Genomic DNA, 27,295 nt, shown 5'->3' on the forward strand with positions numbered 1-27,295 from the left:
TGTTTTAATTCCTAAGTTTTATGTTTCTAGAATCAAGAAGGACTTAGATAAATTCTTGTGTGGCAGATCCCATTACAAGTCCTTATTGAAATATAGTATAATATAAATTTATGGAGTAACATCAAGGAGGAAGGAGAGAAGGCAGGGGTGAAAGGACACTAACGTGTGCTGAAGTCTATATGGTCTCGCCTAATCCTCACAATTTCTCTGTGAGGTAGGTGTGATTGGTGTCACCCGTCACAGATGAGGAAACAGATGCTCAGAAAGGTGAAGTGACTTCTCTGAGGTGACACAGTTAATTAGCAGCACAGATGGGATTTTTGCCTAGTCTTTCCGAAGCCTAAATCTGAGCTCCCTCTGCCATGCCAAACACCTCCTAAAAGTACCCTTTCCTGGAAATTAATTCCCTGGGTGCAGCTGTCCACGTGGTTCTGGCCAGGTGGCCTTGGGTCTGAAGTGATGAGACCTGACTTACCTTCTGCTGTTATCACCTCGAGGCAGGAGGGCGTAGTGGTTAGTGACTTAAGCAGTTAGATGGTTTCCCTGCTGCCCAGCTGCGAAAGAGGTGCTGCCCTCTTCCAATTGCCCCCTCAATAAATATGTCACCAAAAACGTGATAATTGACTAACACTATTACTTACAATTTTTTGATATCGTGTATTGACTCGGAAGTCAAGACACAAGCTTCCTATTCCAGTGGCAGCTTTTAGTATTTCTGAGACTCAGTAACTTTATAGTAAAAGGAAAGGAAAGAAAGAGAAGCTAAATTATCTCTAAAATCTTTTAAATTATGTATTTATCATTTAATATATGATAAAGATAAATTATATATGTATGTATCTGTCCATATATATGTATGTAGACTTATGTTAACACTTAAATCAACACTTGCTTATCTGTGTTAATATCAGAGACATTGGTATAATTATCCAATAATCTTCAACTAGGAAATAGTTTAATATCAACTGTTTGACTTTGGAGTGCATGATTTAGCGATCCTGCTACAGATTTACTTAAAATAATAGTAAAATAAAATTTTTATTTCCTAACAGCATCCTCACTGGTTGGTGCAATCCTAGGAGAATTGAAAGAAACTCTCTTGGGTTGAAGCAAAATCATCTGCAAGGTAATGGCCACTAACCAAGAGCTGACCGTGGTCATGTGGGCTCTGGTGTCAGACAGGTCTGGGTGTGGGTCCTGATTCTCACACTCCTTGGCTAGTGTCATCTCAGGCAGGTTCTTAAACTTCTCTGAGCCTCAGTTTTCTCATTGGAAAGTGGGAAGAATGGTACCTGTCTAGTGGCAATGGTTGAGACTTGTGCACATATGATGCTTGGCACAGGTTGGTACTCCACAAATGGTAGTGGTAATTGTCATGCAGGTCCTTGTGTTTCTCCACACACAGCCCTCAAGGGCACAGTCAGTGTCTCTCATGCTGCACAGGGTACAGAGGGACCCTTGCCATTCATTTGGCTAAGAGTCTTAACAGTGGAAAGCCTCTGAAATGAGACCTCTGGAAAAGCCATTTCCATTACTTTTAGCCATGGCAAGGAGGGTTCAGGGGTTTCCCCTGCCTCTGTAAATTAGTCCCCCAGCCAGCAGCTCCCTCTCCTCCTACTGCGGTGGACTCCATTCTCAGAGTGCCCTGCAGGCTAGTGCTCCAGCCAGGAGGGGGTTAAAACCAACATTTGCAGATAAAGAGGTAAACATATTTACATTCCTCTCTTCACACTTTATGCATATGTCATGCAGTGAATAGTTTTAGAGATCTGTTTGTACTATCTCTCCAGAATTTTTACAGTCTGGAGGACACAAAATCTCTATAAAGTGACTTATTGAAATAGAAGCAGATTGGTAAAACCGTTTCCCTCTTATGAACTGTGAAGAATGATCCTCTAAATGAAATCAGGAAGGAACTGGACAGAATCTTGTTTAATGGTCTGACAAAATGAATCACAACGATTCCAGACATCCATCACTGCTAAAAGAGAACCACAAATGATCTGTGAACCACTATATATTGATTACCCATGTAGTACAAGTGTCGGATTTAATGTTCACACACCATAGAGAGGCGGCAGGGACAGATGGTGCCTTAACTCTTCTTTGATAGATTTTAATGGTGAAATATTGATTTCTATCTGGCCAAGGCCTGCTGTTAGGGGCCAAAGTCATTTGTTGGGTATTGCCGGACACCCAGTCGGCCCGGCGTAATCAATCATTTTTGGCAAGGCAGGTGAAAATTCAGAGGGAAGCACCTTGGAACCCAAACTGGTGCGTGATGTGTCTGAATCCAGCCACCTAGAGAAAGAAAGAGAGAGAGAGAGGGGACTCTTGGAGATCGTGCTTGTAAAGAATTATTAATGATAAGACATGTTTACTGAGGAGAGTCACAGCGAATCAGAGCTGACATGAAATAGTCTGAGAGCCTCGTGGAGAAAATGAGCCTCTCGCTAAGAGGGACTATATTTTATTTAAACATCCTTCTAAGGCTGAGAACTCAGGTAATCTGTTGTGTTACAAGCCACTGGCTGTTCTTGCCATCCAGAGAGATAACACTGAGACGCTAATAGGAACACATCAATCACAATCACGCTGCAATTCCAGTGGTGTCTCTCCTCCCAGCTCCTCTTTAAGCTCCTTAATAACGGTGATAACATAGTTCGGGGGGCTGCTGAGAGGGGCTCTCTCCTCCGAGGGTCATATTCATAAAGTGAAGAGCTTGCTAAGTCAGCACCCAGGGAAACGGATCTACACTGAGGACTTCTGGGCATCCCAAAGGGTTGGGATCCAACAGGAGACTTTTCTGTCATCTGTGCCCAGCGCCCCCGGCCCCCGGTTTTGTGATGTCACTCCTACCTCTTCCCTGAGAAAGGGGTGTGACCGTGTGTGTTATGTGTAATTATCAAATAGCAAGACCCATTTTCTTGGGCAGCTTATAAAAACGGTCTTGAAAGCAGTCCCCCAATGGAGCACTTCCAGTGCAGTGATGGCAACCTCTTGGGTATAGTTGTGTGGCTTTCCAAGAAGAACTTGAGAGGGGGTATGTGTGAGGCAGGTGGGGGCGTGGGAGGGGTCCTCTGACCCTTTGCAACTCTGGGTCAGTCTCTAACCTATCACCTGCAAGGTCAAGCATCCATTTGCTGGTTTGTCTTTCCCATAGGCTACAGCCTACTTGGGGATGGCAGTTGTGTCTAATTAATTGCTGCATCATCAGTACCAACACAGGATTTTGGGACCCACAAGATGTTGGATATGTGATTATGGCTGAACACGCGAATGCAGGTGTTTGTGTTGAAAAGCAGTCAGTCACATTGCTTTGCACCTTTGGAGCATCCATCGAAATGTATGCATTGCATGTGTAAATAAACACATTTATGAATGCACTGACTTTATAAAGACACATTTCATTTACTTGTGTGTTTTACTTTCTATGAGATAGCATAGCGTGAGATGACCACCTGTACTCTAGAGCCAGACTGCTTGGATTCAAATCCTGTTCCGCCACTTCCAAGAGGATGACTTTGGACAAGTTGTTTTGATGACATGCACCTCAGTCACCTTATCTGTAAGATGGGGATAACAGAATATATGTTTCCAAGATAAAGTGAGTTAATAGATGTGGAGCATTGATAATATTACCTTGAACAGTAGGCATAAAGCATTTATTTTATATATTTGTTTGAATTCTATATTTAACCATGGCATTATCTTAAAAATCTTTATATAAATAAATATGTATATAGGCATAGGGAGACATCAGCTTTTAGATGGTTGATATTAGGAGTCCCAGCCAACATTTGCTTTATTCTCAATAATACAGCAAAGCCTGAACTGAGAGCAATAGGCTTAATTTGTGGTGGTTTGCAGGGGGTGGCAGGTATTTTGAGTCATTGTAAATCTGTATACTCTCATGCTATAAACCTGTTTGTAGGGGTTCATGTCTCTAGCAGAACCAGTGTATATATACAAGAGCACACATGCAAAGCTCTGCTGGGCAGGATGAGGCCAGCTTTGCTGACTGGCCCCACTGTGAAGCTTTGCCCCCAGACATGAGCATGAAGGCGGCAGATCCTGCTTAGATTATCTTGCTTACCTAATGATTTTTGCTTCACTGCCTTGCTCGCTTGTGTTCACCAGGACGGCAGGCTATTAAAATGTCAAGGCACATTGAATTGTTGTTATCCAGGAGAGAGACCTTTCCAATCAACCCGTGTGCTGGGGGTTGCATAAACTCCAAGAAGACGATTGGAGAAAGCCTTTATGGCTTTTTTACATAGATGGAGGATGAGCAGGGAGGTTGGGAGAGGACACTGGGAGGGGGAGGAGAGGTGGGACACAGGTCGGGGTTAAGGGCAGCTAGAATGTGCTAATTAAAATGCCAAGTCCTCAAACAGATATTAGTGGCTCCTCGCCTGCGCATTTATGGGCAACCGCAATAGGGCCTCGCTGTGCGCTGCTGTGGTTTAAAGGCGAGAAAGGGGAGGTGACTCACAGTGGGCGGTGGGGGTGGGGCTGAGAGGCTGCCGTGCAGCGTATCAGGGGTGGGATACTAGGAGCGATATTATATTGCAGAAATACCCAGGAGTTATATCCCCGGTTGGCGAGAAGGGCTAGAGGGAAAAACAAAGGCTTCCTTGGCGCTGTGCCTGTCCTAGCTCTGCGGAGGGCCTGGGGTCTCCGCACCACGAGAGGTGGTGAGAGTTTAGGGGTGACAGCACTGAGCCACCGGCCGCATTGTGACCCATGCGGCACCTCTGGCCCGGTCCCGCCCGCACCAGCTGGGACAGTCTGGAGACAGACTTCTTTTCAGGCCGTCAAGTCTCATTTGGCCGAGGATTTATTTTCCTTCTGGGAGAGAGGGAGAGAAGGGGCAAAGGACATTCTCATAAAGTATCCAGCGATCAGAGCCGCCCAAGGCTCCAAGCAGACGCTTAAACTTGCCTGGATTGACTTTTCCCCTTTGTTCACATCATCTCACAAATATTTAGCTCTCCCCGGCCACGTCTGTTTCATTTTTGTTTCCGAGAGACGGCTTTGTTTTTGCTTGGGTTTGGCTCTGCCAGGCACTCTATTGGTCCCTCCCCCTGTCTCGGGCATCATTGGCTGCGCCAGCTCTGTGGCCCCAAGGGACTCGAGGCGCCCTCGCCTTTGTCAGTTTCATCGGCAGGAGTTTTGTCCGCGCGCGCACACAGACACAGGCGCGCGCACACACGCACAGACGCATGCGCTCGCCCACTCTTCTGCCAGTTTCTCTGCCTCGATCCCAGTAAGGCACACCCGCTGTCATTCTCAAGTCACGGCCCTTCCTCTCAAGCTGGGCCCTCCCGAGCTCTACCGCTTTAGTTTCTGGTCCCTGGCGCAGCCCATTCTTCTGGCCTAAGCTAAAGCCCACTCACGTTTCTAGCTTCCCTTCCTGCCGGCTTCTCTCTCACCTGGCTGGGCACTTACAGAGTGTCTTTGGAAGGCTTTGGTCTGACTTCTCCATTCTTGGGTACTCCTTCCTGAAGGTGGATGGTGGGCCCCCGGAGTATCTCAGGTCCTCCAGGCCACCCCTACTTTGATCTGTTTTCCCTAATTTCTCCCTCCCAGCACACTCTCTCCAGAGTCCCTCCTAAAACTCCCTCTTTCCTCTCCTAGCCTGTGAGGTGTCCTTCGTGGGGTTCCCATGGCCCCTTTCTCTCTCTCCTAGCTTTAGCATGCTTTATTGAAATGTCTCTTTACTTGTCTTGAACCCCTTCCAAATTGGTAGTTCATTCATTTAATCAACAATCTATTGAGTAGCATTGATACTTAAGTAGTTAGGTATAATGGGATACAGTGGGAAGAAAAGCAGATAGAGCACCTCCTCTCATGGCCTATAAAAGATTTTCTCAGGTCAGGCACCATGTTAGACGTAGGACATACAGGTGCTCAATATCTTTGGAATGGATGGATGAAGGAAAAAATAAACCCTCTTCCTGATGTCCTGAGCAACCTCACCAGTATTTTCTGTTTGTTGTTTCACTGTGTAAAACGCAAGCTCATTGTCTTTGTGACAAGCTTGATAGAAGATTTTACTTCTTCAAACTCCTGTATACCTATGATCTCTCTAGGTCTCTGAGCCACCCTAAGAGGAAGCTTTGGTCCATCTAGCATTCGGTTTTATTAAGGCTCAGTTAGTACAGTGCTGAAGGTCATATGGCTCACTAGTGATGGAGCCCAGGCCAGACTTGACCTTGGGTCCTCATACTCCAAGCCCGGCACTCTCTAGATGACACGCAGGCCCCATGCCCTTGTTTCCTGTGCCTGCCATCTTCTTCTCAATCACAATCTCAGGAAGATGGAGAAAGGTGGAGTAGGCTGGTGCCTAGTTTCCATTTACTTCTCTTTCACATTCCTCTTGCACCCTCCCTGGCACAAGGGGTATTGGGTATTACTTAAGAGGGAGGTTAATTTAATGGATATTAAGATGTGATTTCTTAGCTTCACTTTAGTTCCTACCTTTGCCAGCAGCTATCTTTCTGAAGTGTGGTTGGCTCAGCTTTATCTTAATTGGATTTTCTGACAGTTTGGCATGAACTTGAGGCTGAGGGCTGTGTGCATCACCTGGGTCAGTTCATTTCCATGATTAGATTTGTTTAATTAATATAACTGGGAGGCCACATGTACTTGGGCTGAGAGGGACAGACAACTCCCCTGTGCTAATGGCAGCTTTGTGTTCCATGCCAGAGACTTTAACCTCTTCTCCTGTGGCATTTGAAGCCCTGGCTGTTGTATTGGCAAAGCCAAAGCTTCTCTCTGGGCTGCTGCCTTGAATGTGTAGCCTGCCACAGGGGGAAGGTGGAGGTGAGTCCCCAGCAGTAAAGGACAACTCTCTCTTTCCTGAGTAGCACTGCAGATGGCGTGGGCTCTGTTGTACATCAACTGGTGATACTTGGGTTTCATCTGTGAGCTCCAAGTTCCTTATTTCTTAAATGGGAATAACAATGGCCACCTTACCAGACTGCCCCAAGAATTCAAGGAGACAATGTCTATAAAGTGACCATCTCCATGTCTTCCACAAAGTACACCAACCCCTGTGTGTTCCTCTCTGATGTAAACACACACAAATGCAGACATGTATATACACACACGCACGCATGCACGCACACATGCATGCCCACACATGCACATGCACGCATGGGCGCACACACAGAGTCACAAGCTTCCTCCCAACTGGGCTCTCTTTGTTCGTTCACTTCCATCTTACCCTTTCCTGATATTCTTTTAATCCCCTCCTCCTGCCCCTGCCCTTCCTTTCCTCCTGCACTCCCTTTCCAGTGTCTTCTCTGCATTTGGCTGTGTGTTCTAGGCTTTTCATGAAGTTTTTTCACATGGGCTCTGCCCCATGACAACAAGTCATGTGGCCTTGTTGCCTGGGTCAGCTCCTTATCACTTTGGGCAGATGCTACTTCTCTCTCCTCAGGAGCAGCTTTCCTGGCTGTGTTGTCCTATTCTGGAGTCATTCATCGCCATGTCTGTCTCCATCAGATGCTGGACTCCTTGAGGCAGAGACTGTGGCTTTAGTGAATGAGCAAATATGGGACATTTGGAAAGGGTTAGAGAGGAAGGATGGGGAGAAGGAAGGACTCTTTATGATCTGAGGTCAGTCTTTTTTTTCTTTTTTTTTGGCCACACCTGCGGCATGTGGAATTTCCCAGGCCAGGTATTGAACCATCGCTGCAGCAGTGACCCAAGCTGCAACAGCCACAACAGCTGGGTCCTTAACCCGCTGAGCCACAGAGGAATTCCAGAGGTCAGTTTTATGAACTCCACAGGATGATGGCTGCCTTTAGCCCCTGCACACCTGGATACCAATTCAGAAGTGCTTTGCTCCTCCAGCCAGGGGACTGGCTTGCCCAATGGAATGTGGATTGGGTTTCAAACCTCGTTTGTCTCCTTGGCTCTGATGCAGGGCATATTGCTCAGCATGTGTGTTATACTGTAAAAGCAGCTGGGGATGCATCCTAGGCTGCCTGTGGTTTGACTTATGTTGCCCGTCGAAGTTGCCCAGACTTCTCCTGTCCAAAAAGTGCTTGCCCTTGACCTGCTCCATGGCCATAGAGCTGCAGTGAGGCATGCATAACCCATCTCCATAGTGACAGTGCCACCTGCACCCTTGTAGAAGTGCTGTTCTCTGATGGCGGTGGAAGACTTCATGGACCTTGAGGCCTGCTCCCACTCGGTGACCCTTCTGCTTTAACATTATTGTAGACAATGGCAGTCATAGGTATAGCTTCTTTTATTAGGTGCTTACATAATGCTAGTTAATACTAATTAAAACACTTAGGCAATGTTTTTTGCTCCTCACAAAACTCCAAAAGTCTCCCCATTTCACAGACAGAAAAGTTAAGGCTCATAGAAGAAAGAGTTAGAGGAAGACACTTTCTTATACCCTGTAGTCTCCTCTTCTCAAAGATGGGGATGGAACTGTGGGATCTCTTATCGAGAATTCTCTTTAGTGATTGTTGTGTATACTGTGGGAGAGGGCATCTCTGAGTTGGGGGGCAGATATGGTTTGAGGAACAGGCTGGGTTACAGCTTTTTTTGTCCAGAGCCTGGCCCATATCAAAACCATCTGGACACTCCTGTACCAGAACAGCATCTCTTTTCTTCTTGCCAAAGCACAAAAAAGAGATTGAAACTTTGAGCTCCCAGGAGGCAGCACACACTTGGAGGTACTTTTTCCTAATATAGCTTGTAGGAATATGAAACACTTTTGTCACTTTTTAGAAGTGGGGGAGCAAAAAAAGGTCATATGTTCATCTCTTCAAGTTTCCAATAATAAAATGAAAATTTTTTTCTCAATCTCCCTCCCTTTCAGTAAGTCTCAATGCTCTCAAGTTACTAATTTTTCCATGATTTCCTTAAATCTCAAGTCTCTTCCCTCTGCTGAGGGCTGGAGTTTGCAACAGCCTCAGGCTGAATCTACTGACAAGTGTCTTCATAGATAACTTAAAGAAACCTATTAAGAATGACAGCATTTTGGGGACTTTGGTTGGGGATGATTGAGCATATTCTTCAAATCTACACAGAAAACACAAGCTGGGTAGAGTTCAAAAGACTGTCTTGCCATTGTACAGTAATTCCTGAATCTCCGTGAGCCTCAGTTTTTGCATCTATAAAATGGTGGCAACTGTGAGTGCTTCAGATGGGGGAATGAATGAAATGATGTGTGAAGGCATGGATCAAGACCTGGCCCACAGTAGACTCTCTCCAGAGAGCTCTCTTTCCCTCCCAGTTATTCCCACCATCTTGATCATCACTATGAGGTGCTCCCGTGGAACGCTATTTTGATTTAACTCAATGCAGCAGTTATGGGGTTCTATGCCTGTTTTCACTTAGATTGGTTCATCTCATATTCTCCACCACAAGTGGGATTCCATCAAGGATGGGTCTGCTTTTTTTCCTCTCCCATTAACATGGGTATCCTGGGTGCTTCCTTGGTCTTTAAGCTGGCAGTTCATAGAATGGAGGCTCGGTTCCACTTTCTTTGTATCCCATGCCATGTGGCCACTTGTCTCTGAATCACATCTGACCACTATAAACACCTGACAAACGCAGTTTTGCTTGGTGATTATGAGCAGGGAAAGAAACCTCTGACACTAAATGTGCACCCATGGATGAAGCTCAGTCCCTTTGAGCCTCAGTGTTTCTGTCTGTTCAGTGGGGATATTGGAGAGCCCTATCTCCCAAGGTTAGTCTGAGAATCACATGAAATCATAAATGTCAGGGCCTTGCGCCTGGAATAGAGTAAGTGTCTAATAAACTATAGCTATTATTATTTGTGATTATGTTTATTCTTAATGTTGTGTGAAAATTGTCTATCATCTATTATCTATATCTGTCTGTCTATCTCTAGGCAAATATTCCTAGTGATTTCCGGTATAATCTCTGAATAAACCATTCTTCATAAAGGAATGGCTCTAAGACAGAATGAAAAATGTGCTGCAGCCACTTCAAGGAGTATTATCCCTGTGCAGGTTTTTAACTAAATACATTTAATTTGCTCACTCCATCCTTAAAAAATAGTTTAATGCCACTCAGCATTTAGAATTTTTATCTTAACTTTGCAAAGCAAATGACAGTCAAATATATTAATATAAGCAAACATCTTATTAGCCTTGAAAATTTAGTTTATACATGTAGCAATAATTTGTATTCTTTTTTTTTTTTTTTTGCTGAGCCAGGAGCATGCAAAAGTTCTTAGGCCAGGGATTGAATAAGCACCACAGCAGCGACCCAAGATATAGCAGTGACAATGCTGGACCCTTAACCCACTAAGTCACCAGGGAACTCCCAATGATTTGTATTCTTAAAAGCAAAGGAGCTATTATTCCTTTTAGAAATTCTTTTAACTGTCCTTTGTGTGTCAGTTCTTTAAAGAAGTTCTCATCTGTTAATTCCATAAATATTTGTTGAGTTACAGAGGATGTGGAGATTCACAAGATACAGTTGATCTCTGTCCTCTAAAAAGCCTCGATCTTAGGGGATAGGGGAGACCAACCTGGATCTGTGCTCTGGTAGAAGTATACTAAGGGTGTTATGGAGTTGGGCAAAGGGCATTCCATCCTGCTTGACGAGTGGTAGAGGAAGGAAACGGAGGTCGGGGAAGGCTTTGTGCAAGGACAGAAATAACCGAGTCATACAGAGGAGGGGGAAACACACCAGCGATGTTGGAAAGAGTAAGTACTGTGAGGGGGCAAGGCAGAAGGTGGCAGGCAGAGATCTGGCTGGGCTCCAAGATGATGACCATGATGAGAGTCAGACCAAGAAGTGTGACCAGGATCCCACGAGTTGTTAGTAAGAACGTGATGAGGTCAGTTTTGTGTGTTTAATTATTGGCAAGATGGAGGATGGACTTGGGAGTGGGGGAGGGTCTGTGCTGAAGCATGGAGAAAGGTGAAGAATTGCTTTTCAAATGTGGTCCAGGAAACAGTAGCATCTGTATCATCTGGCCTGTTATCAATACAGACTCTTTACCTCCACTTTAGGCCAACTGATTCAGAATCGGCATTTGAACAAAGTCTCTGGGTGATGTGTAACCACACCACATTGGGTGAATCTTGAAAAGGTTGGGAATTTGGGCGAATCTTGAAAAGGTTGGGACTGAACTAGCATAGGGCAGAGGCACTGCAAATAGAAGGGGATGAACTTGAATCCTGTCTAAGTCTCTGTTTCCATTGAAAAATAAAATAATTTAGTAGGAAGTAACTAAAGAATTTGGGGGCAAGTTCTCTCCAGAAGCTACTCTGTAAACATGCTTTTTTTTTTTTTTTTTGCTTTTTAGGGCCACACCCTAAACGTGCATTTTGAGCCTTCAGATATGTGTTTGTTAGCTGCCCAGAGTTTATTAAGAATTCCTAAAATGTGCTAAAAGAGAATGTGAAAGATGAAGGGCTGTGTTCAGAGACAGTGCTGGGTAAATAGCATTTGAGTAGATAATTTAAAGCGAATGGGTTTTCCTTTTCTTCTTCCAATAGATTTAAGGGTATGTAATGTGCTTGGGGGTGCAGGGCTGGATGGATAAACAGTACTGAACCTTTGAATGGCTGGCAAAGCCTGGGGGTGGTGACCTTTCTTTTAGGACTTCTCCATTCATTCAGATATTCATACACTGTATATTATGCCAGGTACTGGGAATATAGCTATGATCTAGACAGAGATATCACAAACTGAAGGCATTTGAACAGCCCCATGTGTGGACGTGGGTGTGCAGCAAGAACACACCTTGCCAAGCTTTGCAGGTAGTAGCAGTTGGTTCTTAAGCACATGGGCTGTGAGCCGGAGACTCCCAGACTCCAAAATTTTCTTCCTAGTATACCTTGGGCAAATTCTGTAAACTCTTTGTACTTATACTTCCACATTGTAAAATTGGAAAGATAATACTTCTCACAGTAATTATCAGGAAAAGATGAGCATGTGTGTATAGTATGCTTGGTAAAAGGTATCAACCATCATCATCACCATCACCCCCCCATCATCATCATCACCATCACCATCATTGTCATTATAATAGCTCACTTTGCTTGTATTCTTGTGACAGGTACAAAGCACATATTCTCACCTCTCAGGAAATTTCCTACCTAGTTGGAAAAAGTGCACACCATGGAAGATGGGTCACCAACAACAGACGCTAAATACAGGCTCAGGCCCATCGCAGGGCAGGCCATCAGTGCTGAGGGGCTCTGAGGATGGAAATGTGCTCCATGGGCTGGTATACCCAGGAATGGCTTCTCAGGAGATGTGCTATTGTGGCAGGAGTGTGAGTAAGAGTGTGGACGTGTCCTCTAGTCGTAGTAGAATGAGGACAACAGCAGTAGAACCCTACAGATTTGAGGGTAGGAGAATTGATTGACAGTAGCTTTTTGGCCCAAGGCCTTCATTGTCCACAAAGGGAGCAGGACAGAGGGTAGTGCCTGGCTAGTTCTTGGTCAAGGTCACTCAGAAGGTGAGTGGTTGTGCTGGGACAGGAACTCAATTTTTCTGACTCCTGAGTTAGTGCTCTTTCCACCTCAGTAGTAGTGCATCTGCATTAAACCCTTAGCATATGAGGAACTCCCCATTGCCTGGGGTGGCACTATGGAGCAGAAGAATGCCGAGATTGTAAGAGACAATCTTTTCCAGGCCTCTTTCCTAGCGTCAGGTGGTTTGTTGGTAATCTTTGGCCTTCCTTGGCCTGTAGATATACCACTTCTGTCTTTACTGTCATTTTCACTTGGTGTTCTCTCTGTATGTGTGTCTGTGTCCAAATTTTCCCTTTTTATAAGATGCCAGTCACATTGGATTAGGGGCCCTTCCTATTCCACTATGACTACATGTTAACTAATTACATATTATTTTCTAGTCAGGTTGCATCTGAGGTTTTGGTTTTGGACTTCAACATACGAATATTTGGGAACACACAAAGTTCAACTCATACCACCGCACATCATTGTGGGCGCAAATGTATCATATGCATAAAGTGTTTAGAACCAGGCCTTGCACAAAGGATATGCTCAGGATTAGGAATTGTTATTTTTCTTTCTTTTTTTCTTTTGACTGTGCTCATGGCATGCGGATTGAACCTGCACCACAGCAGCCACCTGAGCCACTGCAGTGACAATGCCAGATCCTTAACCCACTGCATCACAAAGGAACTGTTATTTTTAATTGCAGTTTCTTTCTAACTGCTCTTCCAGCTCTGGTCTCTGCCTTCCAGTCGCTGAGATAATAGAATTTTCTTCAAAATGCATTGATCACACTCCATCCCTGCTCAGACCACAGGCCTTTCCATGCATTCATGTTTCTATATAATCTGGCACAAATGAATCCAGCGTTTTTCCAGATTCCCACATCACATTATATACAGCTTTGCCATATAATTTATAATATCCTTTGCACTGTGATTTGCTATGAAGGCTAACAGCCTCCCAAGTGAGCTCTTTAAGGCAAGGACATTATTATATGATTGATTCTCAAATATAGATCTATTCACATTCCTCTTTGTAACTCTCTTTCCACGACAGTGCCCAGCTTCCCCCTGATTTTGTGCAGGGCTGACAAGTGTTCAGAGCTGGTGTGTGTGTGTGTGTGTGTGTGTGTGTGTGTGTGTGTGTGTGTGTGATTACATGTATTTCTGCTTAGCCATTCTCCTGTAAGGGGTAGCAACATGTGGTAAGAGAGTCCAGCTCTGTCTGCTGTCTTAGTCACCTTGAGCTGCTACAACGAATTACCATAGGCTGAGTGGCTTAAACAACAAATATTTATTTCTCGAAGATCTGGAGGCTGGACGGTCCATGAACAAGGTGCTGGCTGATTGGGTTCCTGGTGCAAGCTCTCTTACTGATGGCTGACTTCTTGCTCTATCCTCACATAGCAGGAAGAGAGAGATTATCCTTCTGTGGGTCTCATTGTAAAGGGTGCTAATTCCACTCATGAGGGCCCCACTCCCATGACCTCATTACCTCCCAGAGGCCCCACCTCCAAATGCCATCACACTGGGTATTATGGCTCTAACATGTGAATTATGGGGAGATACATTCAGTCTATGGCATCTGCTCTGTAAGGCTTTGTTCTTTCCATTATTCCCCACTTCTGCCCTTTATCTGCCAAGCTGAGCTTGGTCACACTGGCCTCCTGGGCTCCTTCCATATCCCTGGATCCAGGTAGATACCATTCCATCTTTCCTCAGAAACTCCTTTTCGCCCAGCCAAAGTCTGCAGTAGTTTGTGTGTAGTTAATGTCTGCAGGAGTAGTTAATGTCTGGGAGAGGCAGGCCCGAGCTGCCTCCTGGCGGGGGGAAAGCCTCTGGAAGGAGATGGATCCGCTCACTTCCAGGCTGCCATTCCAGTTCTTCCACCTTCCTCCTCTTTGTGTGTGGATTTAGACTCAATGCACGTTTGTTTGTTTGTTTGTATATTTATTTATAGGGCTGCACCTGTGGCAGGAAGGAAGTTCCTTGGCTAGAGGTCCATTTGGAGCTACAGCTGCTGGCCTATACCACAGCCACAGCCACAGCAGATCTGAGCCACATCTGCTACCTAAGCTGCAGCTTATGGCAATGCTGGATCCTTAACCCACTGAGCAAGACCAAGGATTGAATCTGCATCCTCATGGGCACTCTGCTGGGTTTTTAGCCACTGAGCCACAATTGGAACACCCATATTTATTTATTTTTTAAATCCCTTTTCCTGTCTGTGCTGCCCTTTCTCTTCATGCTCTCTGCCCTGAATCAAATCCTCTCTTGAGGAAGAAGATGCTATCAATTATCCACCCCTTGGTGCAAATAGAAATCATAGGATTCTACTTAGTCTGGTCTATAATTAGGCACTGGCAGGCTTCTTCTCTGTGGGGATATCTGCATGAGGCGCTGGGGGTATCTGTAGGAGGCAGAGGATCTACTCCGTGCAGCTGAAAACCCTCCCCGAAGAGGGTTCTGGGCACCTACCCCACGACTGCTCATGTTGAGGTTCATATTTTTTTTTGTCTTTTTTTAGGGCTGCACCCACAGCATATGGAAGTTCCCAGGCTAGGGGTTGAATAAGAGCTATAGCTGCCAGCCTATACCACAGCTCATGGGTAACGCTGGATCCTTAACCCACTGAGCAAAGCCAGGGATTGAACCCGTGTCCTCATGGATACCAGTCAGGTTCCTTACCACTGAGCCACAATGGGGAACTTCTCATTTTCTTTATTGGTGAATCAGCAATTGTCTCTGTGAGTCACTGTTTATTCTTCCAGCCATGTGGAGCTGTAAAGGGAAAAACGACATGGTCCCTAATCTGGAGGTGTGTCCATGAGACTGATGGCCTGAGCAGATGGGAGGAACATGTGTGATTGCAATGCAGGGATGCATACACCACCCGCATGCAGGAGACAGACTAAATAAAAGGCAGTGGTAAGTCCTGCTTGGTGAATCTGGGAAGAATATCTGGAGGAAGTGGCAGAGGGGCAGAGCACAGCCTTGAGAAGAGGATGGTTTGAAGCAGTCAGAGAAGGAAGTAAAGTGTTTGTGCCAAAGCTAGGTGTCTGAGTAGGGAGCCAAAGTTGGGGATGGAGAGAAGATTCCTGAAGCCCACACTAAGGAGAATCGAGGATGAAGCTGCTTTCATTCACTTTGCTGCCCAAGTGAATTTCCTTTACTCTCTGGATCTCATATGCCTTCCTCTCGGGTCGTGCCAATGGCAGCCTTCTCTAGCCCATACAGGCAGAACCTTGGTGCAAATTAGAAAAATACAAGCCTGGTCCTGCAGACACAGAGTTTGACCAGCAGATGGCGCCCCTGTGTGACTTGGAAAAGTCATGGCATAAGGCTTGGTCAGCCCAGCATCGACTGAATTAGATTCCCTTCATGCCTTCAGCTGGGCAGCCTTGTTTAGGGTATAATGTGAAAAATTGTACAAGGCAGCCTTATCTATGCCCCTGAGCCTCGGCACCATTCTACAGACATATCAGCCCTTTTCACAACTCTATAACCTTGATACATGCTGTTCCTCCAGTCTCCCCCTTTGAAATTCCAACTCATCTCTCTTGACTCAGCCCAAGTGTCCTGCCATTGGTGACAGTTTGTAACTTTCCAAGGCAGAGGAGATGACTTGTTCTTTGAGTTTCTGTGCGCCCCACAGGGCTGGCTCATCCATCCATGTATTCCAGATTGGCCCTGGCCACCCAACAGGGCTTGGGAATGGCTGTTGAGTGAGCAGGTGAATTGGGCAATATCCTTCCCTGCTTCTTTCCATTTTCTCTCTTTTTCAGTGTTCTGTGCCTTTCGACAGGTGAGTAGGGTAAGTACCATTAACTTGATTCAATAATGAAGAAACCGATGGTTGAAGAGGGTCTGAGGAGTTCCCACTGTGGTGCAATGGGTTGGGCGGCCTCACTGGAACACTGGGACGTGGGTTCAATCCCTGGCCTGCACAGTGGATTAAAAATTCTGCCGTTGCCACAGCTAAAGCTAGATCACAACTGTGTCTCATATCTGATCTCTGGTCTGGGAACTACACATGCCATGGGGAAGCAAAAAGAAAAAAAGAGGGTCTGTGTCTGATGGAGGTCCCAGTCTATTTTTGCAGTGTTACCTCCTGCAGAAACCCTACCTACCCTTATTCATAATGTTCTCAATCAAATGAGATTACTTCCTGCTTTTCGGAGAAGTTCTGTACTTTCCTGCCCCTCTTCCTGAATGCCTTTCACATCTCACTTAATTAATAACTACCTCAAGTCTAAGGGACAACTCAAGTCCCATCTTCCTCATGAACCCTCATGAGTATCTACAATTTCTGGGCCTGAAAGTCTTCAAGGTGTCTTTTCAGCATTTGTACTGCATCTCTTGCCTGGAATCAGTAGTAAGTGTGCCCCATTCTCACCTCTCCTCAGAGATGGAAGCACTGAGTTCTGGATCTTGTTTGTTATTGTGTATCTTGGGCCACCGAGGACACTGCCATGGACACGGCTAGATGCCCTGCAGATACTTACTGGGTTGGAAATTACTCACGTAAGCTTGGTTATGCTCACTTGTTATTTCATTTAAAAGTTCATTTATTTTTTAAATTTTTATTTCATTTTTTCATTTAAGTATTTATCACTACCCCTTGCCCACTTTTTTCCAGAAAGGGTTAAGGCAGCTTATCTCATTTTGAAGTAATTAAATCAGTGGCTTTCAAACTATTTCCAAGACCATAGTAACAAATACATATATACATATATATATATATATATATACATATATATTTTTTTCTTTTTCTGAAGCTAAACTGTTCCAAATAGCATCCTCACTGGCAGTGTGCAGTAAACTCTGGTGTTATCTATTCACTTCTATCCTGATTTAAAAAATGCTGATTGTGACCTATTAACCTGATTTCACAACCCCATTAATGGGTCACAGCCCTCAGTTTGAAAAATGCTAATTGGAACCCCCAAGAGGTGGCATTCTGAGACAGCAGAAGTCAGTGGATTAACCTGAGGGTTCTGGCCTTGGTAGGTAAGAAGTGGTGGAGGCTGGGGTCAGTGAGAAGGTGTCCAGGCCTGGAGTCAGTTTTGTTGCCCTACTGTGGCCATGGGCAGCTCTGGAATATTCCCTCCTCCAGTTCTATTCCTTGTCTGGCTCCCAGGACCCTTCTCTACCCCTCCCCATCCCCAGGGGTCCCCTTGCAATTACCAACAATGGCAAGACTCTTTCTCTCTGCCTCTCTGTTCTGTGTCACTTCTTCCACTATCCCAGTGCTAGTGGACCTGCTGCCCACCCAAGACTGAGGAGGGGAGGGATGTGCTTCTCCAGTATGACATCCTCAGTACTTGTAGTGTGCCTGGCCTGTAGGTACTCAGTGGACAGTGGCTGAATATATGAGTGAGTGAATAAATAAATAGGTAGCAATAGCACCAGAGTCCTGCTGAGTGAGGGGGTTCCAGGGGTTGCCAACTCAAATGCCCTCAGGAGTCAGGCGAGTAACATTACTGTGTGAAGCAGGCCATATGGGAGGCAGTGGGCATCACATCCATGAAACTCCTTGGAAAGCCATTGTCTTTTATGTTGCTACTGTAACAAATCACCACACACTTAATGGCTTAAAACAACAGAAATGAATCCTCAGAGTTTCAATGGCCAGATGTCTGGAGCCTTTAGGGATAAAATTAAGGTTGGTTTCTTGAAGCTCTGGGGTAGAATCCATTCCTTCACTCTTCCAGCCTCTTGGCCTGTGGCCTCATCACTACAGTCTCTGGCTGAATGGTCACATGACCTTCTCCTCCTGCACGCCAAATATCACTTATTCTCCCCCTTATAAGGACCCTTGTGGTTGCAATTAAGGCCCACTCAGATTATCCAGGATCATCAGTGGCTCCATCTCAATATCCTTAATTATATCTTCAAAGTCCTTTTTGCCATATAGTAACGTTCTCAGGATCTGGGTTTAGGACCAAGCTATTTTGGGGATCATTCTCCAGTCTACCATCCTGTGATATGACAAGGTGAGAGGAAGGCTGGAGCTAGGAGGAACCCGAGATTCTCCTGGTCCAATTTTCTTACTGTAAATAGAACGTGAAGGCCACAGAGGAAGCGCCTTGCCTGTGGCAGTGGCTGGTTAGGAGCGAGGCAAGGATGCAGTTTCATTCTCTGCTGCTTCCACAACAGCTGCTTCTCTGAGGTATCTGAGGGCAAGCCCTGTTATATTTTTCTGCCATGTATCCTCAGTAGTGGTATCTAAAATGCCAGACAAAGATCCAGTACTTGTATTTTTCATCCTAAAAGGCAGACACGTTGTCAGTTATCTCGGGACTTTTGGAGTTGAACTAATACATGAAAAGCTGGTGTTACTTTCCACAGAGGTGGTGCATCCTTAAAAGTCTTGAGGATTTTTAAAGCCCCCAGGAGCTGCCAGGGGCACCTTAAAATAAATGTAGGTACTCTTTTTTTCTTAATCCCATTAATTATTCATGTCTTTCTTTCCATTCAAACTACTCATCTCCCAAGTCCTCCATACATTTTGCCCCTCCTGGTTGCAATCATGCAGTTCAATAAATCCAAAGACGGCTACAGACCTTATGTTCAGAGAGCCCAAATCCCTTCTGTTCTGCATAGGGAGGGATTAGGAGGTTTAATCTTTTTCTTCCAAGTTGAGTCAGTGTCAGAAAAGAAATAGAGGCACTAACCTTGGGAAAAAGCACCAGGAAAGATATGATTGGTCATGTCCAGGCTAATGTGCCCCTGGATATTAGTGGGGGCTGGTCCTCCCTAATGGTGTCTCTGAATGTTCCCCAATACCTTAATCTACCCTTATAAAATCAATATGACTTTGTCAACTTATTATTTATTTATTTAGGACTCTTTATACAGAATACCTACATCTGTGTAAATAAATGTGTATGTAGATGTGCATATGTGTGTGAGACCCCTTTACACTATGTGTAAGGCCCTTTTACAGCAATGCATTCTATACTTTACCCTTTATACCACTCACTGTGTAAAGTAGAATTTAAAGATACTGGTTTCCAGTACTCAAAAGAGAGTGACGCAAGTGGGAAAGTCCATTGTAATAGTCTGGACGTGGGAACTGTCCTTGTTTATGGTGATTCTTGATTTCTTTGTGATTCTTGGTCCTTAGGCCCATCCATTGACAAGGCAGCCTTCCAGGTAATGCTCATGTTGCTGATCTGGGGAGCCCAGTTCAATAGCAAGTTTTAGTAGTGTCGGTAAATTTAATCAGATTGCTTCCCTCTGAAGATCTAGAGTCTGCCTGAATGAGAAATGGTGTTTTATGGAGGCAGGGACTAGAAGGAGAATCATTTATATCAAGGTAAACAAAAGCAAACTGTTTGGTAGGTAATGTAATCAGTGAATGGTGACTAGTCATAGACTGTAGAGAGGGTGTCCCTATTAAAAGGGCTGGATACTGCTCAGCTCTCGTCTGTTGGTCTGTGGAGCAATGTGGGCTGATGTTGCCAGATATTCCAACTTTTTAAGAAAGTCCAGAAACTGAGTTCTATGACATCTTTTGATTTTCCAACATCAATTAAATGGATTGATATTAAACTAGCAGGCCAGCTAAAACCCAACTATTTAACAAAGACCATGTAAGCTAAACAACATAAGTGAAAGCCAAATGGCCAGTGAGAAGACAAATTCAGGAAGGGGAAAGAAATCTTTCTTGGGTTCTAGGTTGGGGTGAGGCGAAGGGCAGAGGACACCAGACAATCAAAAATCTGCCCGAGCCTAATTGATATGGAAAAGCAGGACACAAAATGAGTGAGTAAACAGAAGGAAGTGGGAGAACTCAGAAGACCAACTTGGCCACTTCCAAAATGTACCTGCTTCTTCCATCTCTTCCTCTTAGTGTTGATGCTGAATTTCTTCCACTGCAGCCTGGGGTGGGGAAAAATGAAGAGGAAGGGGGCTCATGGCTGAATCTGAATATGAATTTTGTGTTTTCACTCATAGCTAATGAGAGGCACCAGACCCCAGACCCTTTTCTTCCCCCTGGTAGCTGTCCAGTTACCCTTGGTGGATGTCTTCTGTATCTACCTAGTTAGTTTGCTTTGTCTTCACAGGAGAATGATCTGTGGCCACAGGTTGTTCAAAGTCCCCATGTACCCACTGGGGTGATATCAGAGTAGGCCTAGAAAATCAGATCTTTTCCCATTATCCAGCTGTAATGAGGCTACCCCCACTGTAGTGTCAGTGGAGACCACCTGGGGACTCAGAATTTCAGCCTTCTCATCAATAAGGAGGCATTCCCTCTTCCTACTGGGGGTAAACTGAGGCCAAGTGGGGAACATGAACTTTTACTATCACTAGGAATAATGAGGCAATATCCTTCTTCTTCCAGTTGGAGTGATGACAGAGAAAGTCACATAAAATTGAAGATCTAAATAAAATAAGATTTCAAGGTTTATAAGAAATACAGGAGTTCCCATTGTGGCTCAGCAGGTTAAAAACCCAACTAGTATTCATGATGATGCGGGTTTAATCCCTGGCCTTGCTCAGCGGATTAAGGATCTGGCATTGCCACAGGCTGTGGCGGTAGGTCAAGGATGTGGCTCTTGGATCTGATGCGACTGTGGCTGTGACATATGCTGGCAGCTACAGCTCTGATTCAACTCCTAGCCTGGGAACTCCTATATGCCATGGGCATGACCCTAAAAAAAATAGAAAAGAAATACAAAAATGTCCAGGTTTCAACAGAAAATCACTTGTCATACCAAGATCAGGAAGACCTTGAACTGAGTGAAAAGACCATCAGTAGATACACATACCAAAAATGGAAGAGATATCAGAATTATCTGACAGAGACTTTAAAGCAGTCATCATAAAAATTCTTCAGTGAGGAATTATGAACATATTAGAAACCAATGACAAAATATAAAACCTCAGGAAAAAATAGAAAGTGTCAGCAAAAAACAGAAGATGTGAAGAAGAACCAAATAAAATTTTAGAACTAAAAAATACAGTAACCATAATAGAAAGCTCAGTGAATGGGCTCAACAGCAAAATGAAGAAGACAGAGGAAAAATTAGTAAGTTTAAAGAAAAAACAATAGGGATTACCAAATATAAACAGCAGAAAGAAAATAGACTAAAAAAAGAAAAAAAATAGATTCTCAGAGATCCTAAGACTATAACAAAGGATCTAACATTTATATCATTGGAATCCTAAAAGTGAGGAGAAAAGTGGTGAGGATGAAAAAGAAACAATAGCTGAAACTCCACAAAATTGGCAAGGGAAAGACCAAAAGATTCAAGAAGCTGAGTAAACCCCAGACAGAATAATTTCAAAGTCTATGACAAGACACATTGTAATTAAACTCCTAAAAACTAAAAACAAGGGAAAAAAAAATCTTAAAAGCAACCAGGGGAAAAAGGACACCTTGTTTATAAGGGGAGAAGTTATTAGAATAGTAGCCAATTTCTCATCAGAAGCCATGGAGGTCAGAAGGAAGTGGCATGGTATTTTTCAGGTGCTGAAAGAAAAGAATTGTCAACACAGAGAAAAAATTCTTCGGGAATGAAGGGGAAATCAAGACATTCTGAGATGAAGCAAAGCTTAGGGAACTTGTGGCCAGCAAACCTACTTTAAAAGAATGGCTAAAGGAAGTGCTCCAAACAGAAAGAGGATGATAAAAGGAGAAACCTCAGAGCATCAGAAAGGAAGAAGGAAATAAATAAGCAAAAATATGAATAAATAGAATAGACTTGCTTTCTATTCTTGAGTTTTCTAAATTATGTTTGATGTTGAAACAAAAATTATAACACTGTCTGATCTGGTTCTAAATACATGTAAAAGAAATATTTAGGATAATTATATTATAAATGAGGGAGAGTAAAGAGATTACATGGAGGTAAGATTTCTATACTCAAACTGGTAAAATATCATCAGTAGTGGACTGTGATAAGTTATGTGTATATAATGTAATACCAAGAGTAACCAATCAAAAAGCTATACAAAGAGATACACTTAGGAGTTCCCATCATGGCACAAGGCATTGCTATGAGCTGATGTGGCTGGGATCCTGCATTACTGTAGTGTAGGCTCTGGTGTAGGCTGGCGGCTATTGCTCCAATTTGACTCCTAGCCTGAGAACCTCCATGTGTGCAGCCCTAAAAAGACCCCCCCCCCAAAAAAAAGAGAGAGAGAAATACACTTAAAATATACAGATAAGTTAAAATGGAATTCTAACAAATGTTCAGAAAGGAAACAAAGAAATGAAAAACAGAGAAAACAATCAGAAAACAGATGTGGTAGGTTTAAGCACTATCATATAAATTAAATGTAAATAGTCTAAAGACATCAAGTAAAGGGCAGAAGTTTACAGGGTGGGTTGTAAAGCATGGCCCAACTATCTGATATATAAAAGAAACTCACTTTGAATATAATGATGTAGGCAGGTTGAAAACATTGATCAAAGGAAAGCAGAACTGGCTATAGTAATGTTAAAATAAACCTCAGAATGAAGAAAATTTCAGAGACAGAGAGGAACATTTTACAATGATGAAAGAGAGGCCTAACAAGAAGAAACAGCAATTCTAAATATGTATGCAACAAATGACAGAGCCGAAAAATATGTAAAGCCAAATTTCATGAAATGAAAGGAAAAATAGACAAATTGACAGTATTATGTAGAGACTTCAACACCTCCATCTCAAGAATTAATAGAACAACTAGAGGGAAAATTAGCAAGAATGTAAAAAAATCATCAACATCATCAGACAACAAGATCAAATCAGCATGTATTAATCACTCTACTCAACAGCAGAACACACATTCCTTCAAGTGCCCATGGAACATATGCCAAAATAGATCACACTGTGGGTTGTAAAAAAAGTCAACAGATTTAAAATGGTTGAAATCTTAAAAAGTGTGTTCTCCAATCAGAATGGAATACACATTAGACAGCAAAAACAAAGATAATAGGAAAATATGTAGACTCTTGGAAATAATTCTCAATAATTAATAAATCAACGACAAAGTCTCAAGAGAGAGAAAAATGCATAGAACTGAATAAAAAATGAAAACATAATTTGTACGATGCAGATAAGTCAGTGCTGAGAGGAAAATTTATATCACTAAATTCATGCATTAGAGAAGAGGAAGTCTCAAATCAATTATAAGCTCCCACCTCAAAAAATTAGAAAAAAAATTAGCAAAATTAAACCCAAATTTAAAATCACTAAAAAAACAAACACTTAGTGATAAACCTAAAAAAAACCATGCACATGACTTACATGCTGAAATATATACAATGGTAATGAAAGAATTTTTTAAAATTCCAAAAAAACGGAGAGATATACTATGTTCATGAATTAGAAGACTCAACATAATAAAGATGCCTATTCTCCCCAAACTGATTACAGGTTTGAAGCAATTCTTACAAAATTCTAGTTAAGTCTTTTTTGTAGGTATCATCAAGATTATACTAAAATTTATATTGAAAGGCATTGGAATTAGAATAGCTAAGACAATTTTGAAAAAGATTAATAGTATGGAAAAAAAATCAGTCTACCCACATAATTTCAAGACATATAGTTATAGAAATCAAGACTGTGGTATTGTCAGAGGAATAACCACAGATCAATGGAACAAAATAAATAACTCAGAAATAAACAGAATAAAAGAACCCAGGCAAATATGCTCAATTGATAGTTGAGAAAGGTGCAATGGAGGAAGGATAACAGTGCTGGAACAATTGGTACAAAGTGAATTTTGACCTTACACAAAAATTAACTGAAAATTGATCATAGACTTAAATGTAAAATATAAAAATATAAAATGTTACTTAAAAAAGCAGGACAGGAGTTCCTGCTGTGATGCACTGGGTTAAGAATCTAACTGCAGCTGCTCGGGTCACTGTGGAGGAGTGGGTTCAAACTCTGGCCTGGTGCAGTGGGTAAAGGATCCAGCATTGCTGCAGCTCCAGGGTGGAGTCAGTCTCTGGCCTGGGAACTTCCATATGGCCATAAAAAACAATACATAAAAATTAAAAAATAGAAAAAAGAAGGACAATTCTTCTGATCTAGGGCTAGGCAAAGTCTTCTTAAAATTGACATCTAAAGCATGATGCCCAGAATAATAAATAGCTAAGCTGTACACTGACAATACCAAATGCTGGTGAAGATGTGGAGCAATAAGAACTCTCATTGCTAGTGGGAATGCAAAATAGTACAGCCACTTTGGAATATAATTTGCCAGTTTCTTACATGACTAAACATATTCTTACCATGTGATCCAGCAATCAAGCTTCTTGGCATTTACCTAAATAAGTAGAAAATTCATTCCATAAAAGAACCTGAACACATATCTTCATAGCAGCTTTATTCTAACTGCCAAAATTTGGAAGCAACAAAAAATATGTCCTTCAGTAGGTGAGTGGATATAACTGTGATGTAGCCAGATAATAGAATAGTCAGTGCTTTAAAAAGAGCTATTAAGCCATGAAAAGACATGCAAGAATCTTAAATGCATGTTGCTAAGTGAAAGAAGTTAATTTTGAAAGGCTATATACTGTAGGATTACAAATCTCTAACCTTCTGGGAAAGGCAAAACTATGGAGACAGTCAGAAGATTGGTGTTTTCCAGGGCTTAGTGGGGAGACAGAGAATTGGAAGAGCACAGAGAATGTACAGGGAAATGAAACTATTCTATTTGATATCCTCTTATTGGCTACATATCATTATATATTTGTCAAAACCCATAAAATGTACAATACCAGCAGTGATCTGTGGGCCTTGGGTGCAAGCCATGTAATACGAACTGTGAGCTTTGGGCGATGATGTGTCAATGTAGGTTCACAGATTGCAGCAAATGTACCACTCAGGTGTAGGATGTTCAATGCCTGGGGCAGGGAACATATGGGAACTCTGTACCTTCTTCTCAATTTTTTTGTGAATATAAAAATGCTTTGCAAAATACAGTCTATTTAGAGTTAAATAATACATAGCCAACATCTAAATTAGCCACTGGGGAATGCAAATTGAAGTTACAATGACATATTACTACATTCCTGGCTACAAAACAAATTAGTGACAACATCAAATTCTGCCAGTGATATAGAGAAAATGAATCCTCTATTGCTGGTGGGAATAGAAAATGGCATAGCCTTTTTATTAAAAATCTAAACATAAATGTACCATACAATCAAACAATTTACTCCTGAGCATTTATTCCAGAGAAATGAAGACTTACATGTTCACAGAAAATCCTGTAGAGGAGTGATTTATATAAGCTTTACCCATAATATTCCTAACTCGATACAACCCATCTGTCCTTCAGTGGGTGAATGGGTAAATAAAGTATGGAAAATCTGTACCATGGAATACTATTCAGCAATAAAAAGTAATGAACTCTTGATATACACAACCACTTGTATGAACCTCAAGAGTATTAAGCTTAGTGAAAGAATCCATTCTCAATAGGTTGTATACTGTATAATTCCATTTTTAAAGTATAGTTGATTTACAGTGTTGTGCCATTTTCTTCTATGCAGCAAAGTGACCCAGTTATACATATATATATATGCACACATTCTTTTCCTTATATTATCTTCAATCATGACCTGTCCCAAGAGACTGTGCTATACTATAGGACTTCACTGTTTATCCATTCTGAATGTAATAGTTTGAATCTACTAACCCCCAACTCCCAGTCCATCCCACTCCCTCCTCCCTCCCCCTTGAAAACCACAAGTCTGCTCTCTATGTTTGTGAATCTGTTTCTATTTTGCAAATAGGTTCATTGTGCCATATTTTAGATTCCATGTATAAGTGATATCATATGGTATTTGTCTTTTTCTGACTTACTTCACTCAGTATGAGTGATATTCCATGTCTTGTGATATTCTATAGTTTTGCAAGATGTTCCATTCCATTGATGGAAACTGGGTAAATGGCGCTCTCTCTGTATTATTTCTTACAACTGCTTGTGACACCACCATGATCTCAAAAGAAAAAAGTTTAATTAAAAATGTAATTTGATGGGTCAAAAGAAAGACTGCAGACTATTGCATCATATGAATATACTGAAATTTATTCAGCCAACTTCATAATGTCTTACATTTAGGTTATTATAATTTTCTTATTTCAAAAAGCACTGGTATTAATGCCATTGCAGCTAAATTTTGGCACAAACCTTTACACATTTTCCTATAGTATAGCCCTAGAAATGGAATTGCTGGTCAAATGCTATGCCTTTTTTCACACATTCAGAATCCCTTTCCATCTAAAGTTTAGAAGGATTCCATGTTGGAAAGCATTGAGCTTATGTGTGCATTCAAGATGTGAACAGAAAAAAAAATGTTAAAAAGATGCCAGCCCTCTCTATTTTTATCTTGAGGAATTTAAGCTTAGGAGGTTGCTAATACAGCACACTCAGCACATTTTAAAAACTTCTGATACACATTTAATTTTTTTTTTCATTTAAAATGTGGATAATAATAGTTCCTATCTTCTGGGGTGGTTGTGGGAATTAAACGCATGGAAAGCACTTGATAGAGTGTTGGCACATAATTAAGGCTCAATAAATGTTAGCTGCCATTATGATTGTGATTATGTCTGGAATCCACAATGATGCAGCAATTTATACCCTCCTGTAGGAGAAGCCCATTGCCTTGTGTCCTTGCCAACACCGGGCATTATCAACCCCTTCCATCTTTGCCATGTTTCATTGTTATTTTAATTTGCATTTCTTAGATTACTAATGAGTTGGAACACATTTTTCGTGTATTTATTGGCCATTCATATAGATTCTTTTGTATTTTGACTATTTATATTCCTTGTCCATTTCTCAGTTACGGTATTTCTTTATTGCTTT

The 27,295-nt window shown here is 42.5% G+C and overlaps 1 long non-coding RNA gene across 1 annotated transcript; it reads right to left on the minus strand.

Moving 5' to 3' along the window:
* Positions 1-1,900: 1,900 nt before the first annotated feature.
* On the minus strand, positions 1,901-5,090 carry LOC125122155 (uncharacterized). The gene is made up of 3 exons (XR_007133711.1): positions 4,982-5,090; positions 4,097-4,149; positions 1,901-2,301 (listed from the first exon to the last, which is right to left on the minus strand). It is a non-coding gene; the product is annotated as an uncharacterized LOC125122155 (long non-coding RNA).
* Between the last annotated feature and the right edge of the window lie 22,205 nt (positions 5,091-27,295).

This window comes from Phacochoerus africanus, chromosome 3, assembly GCF_016906955.1.
Source record: "Phacochoerus africanus isolate WHEZ1 chromosome 3, ROS_Pafr_v1, whole genome shotgun sequence".
Lineage (NCBI taxonomy): Eukaryota > Metazoa > Chordata > Mammalia > Artiodactyla > Suidae > Phacochoerus > Phacochoerus africanus.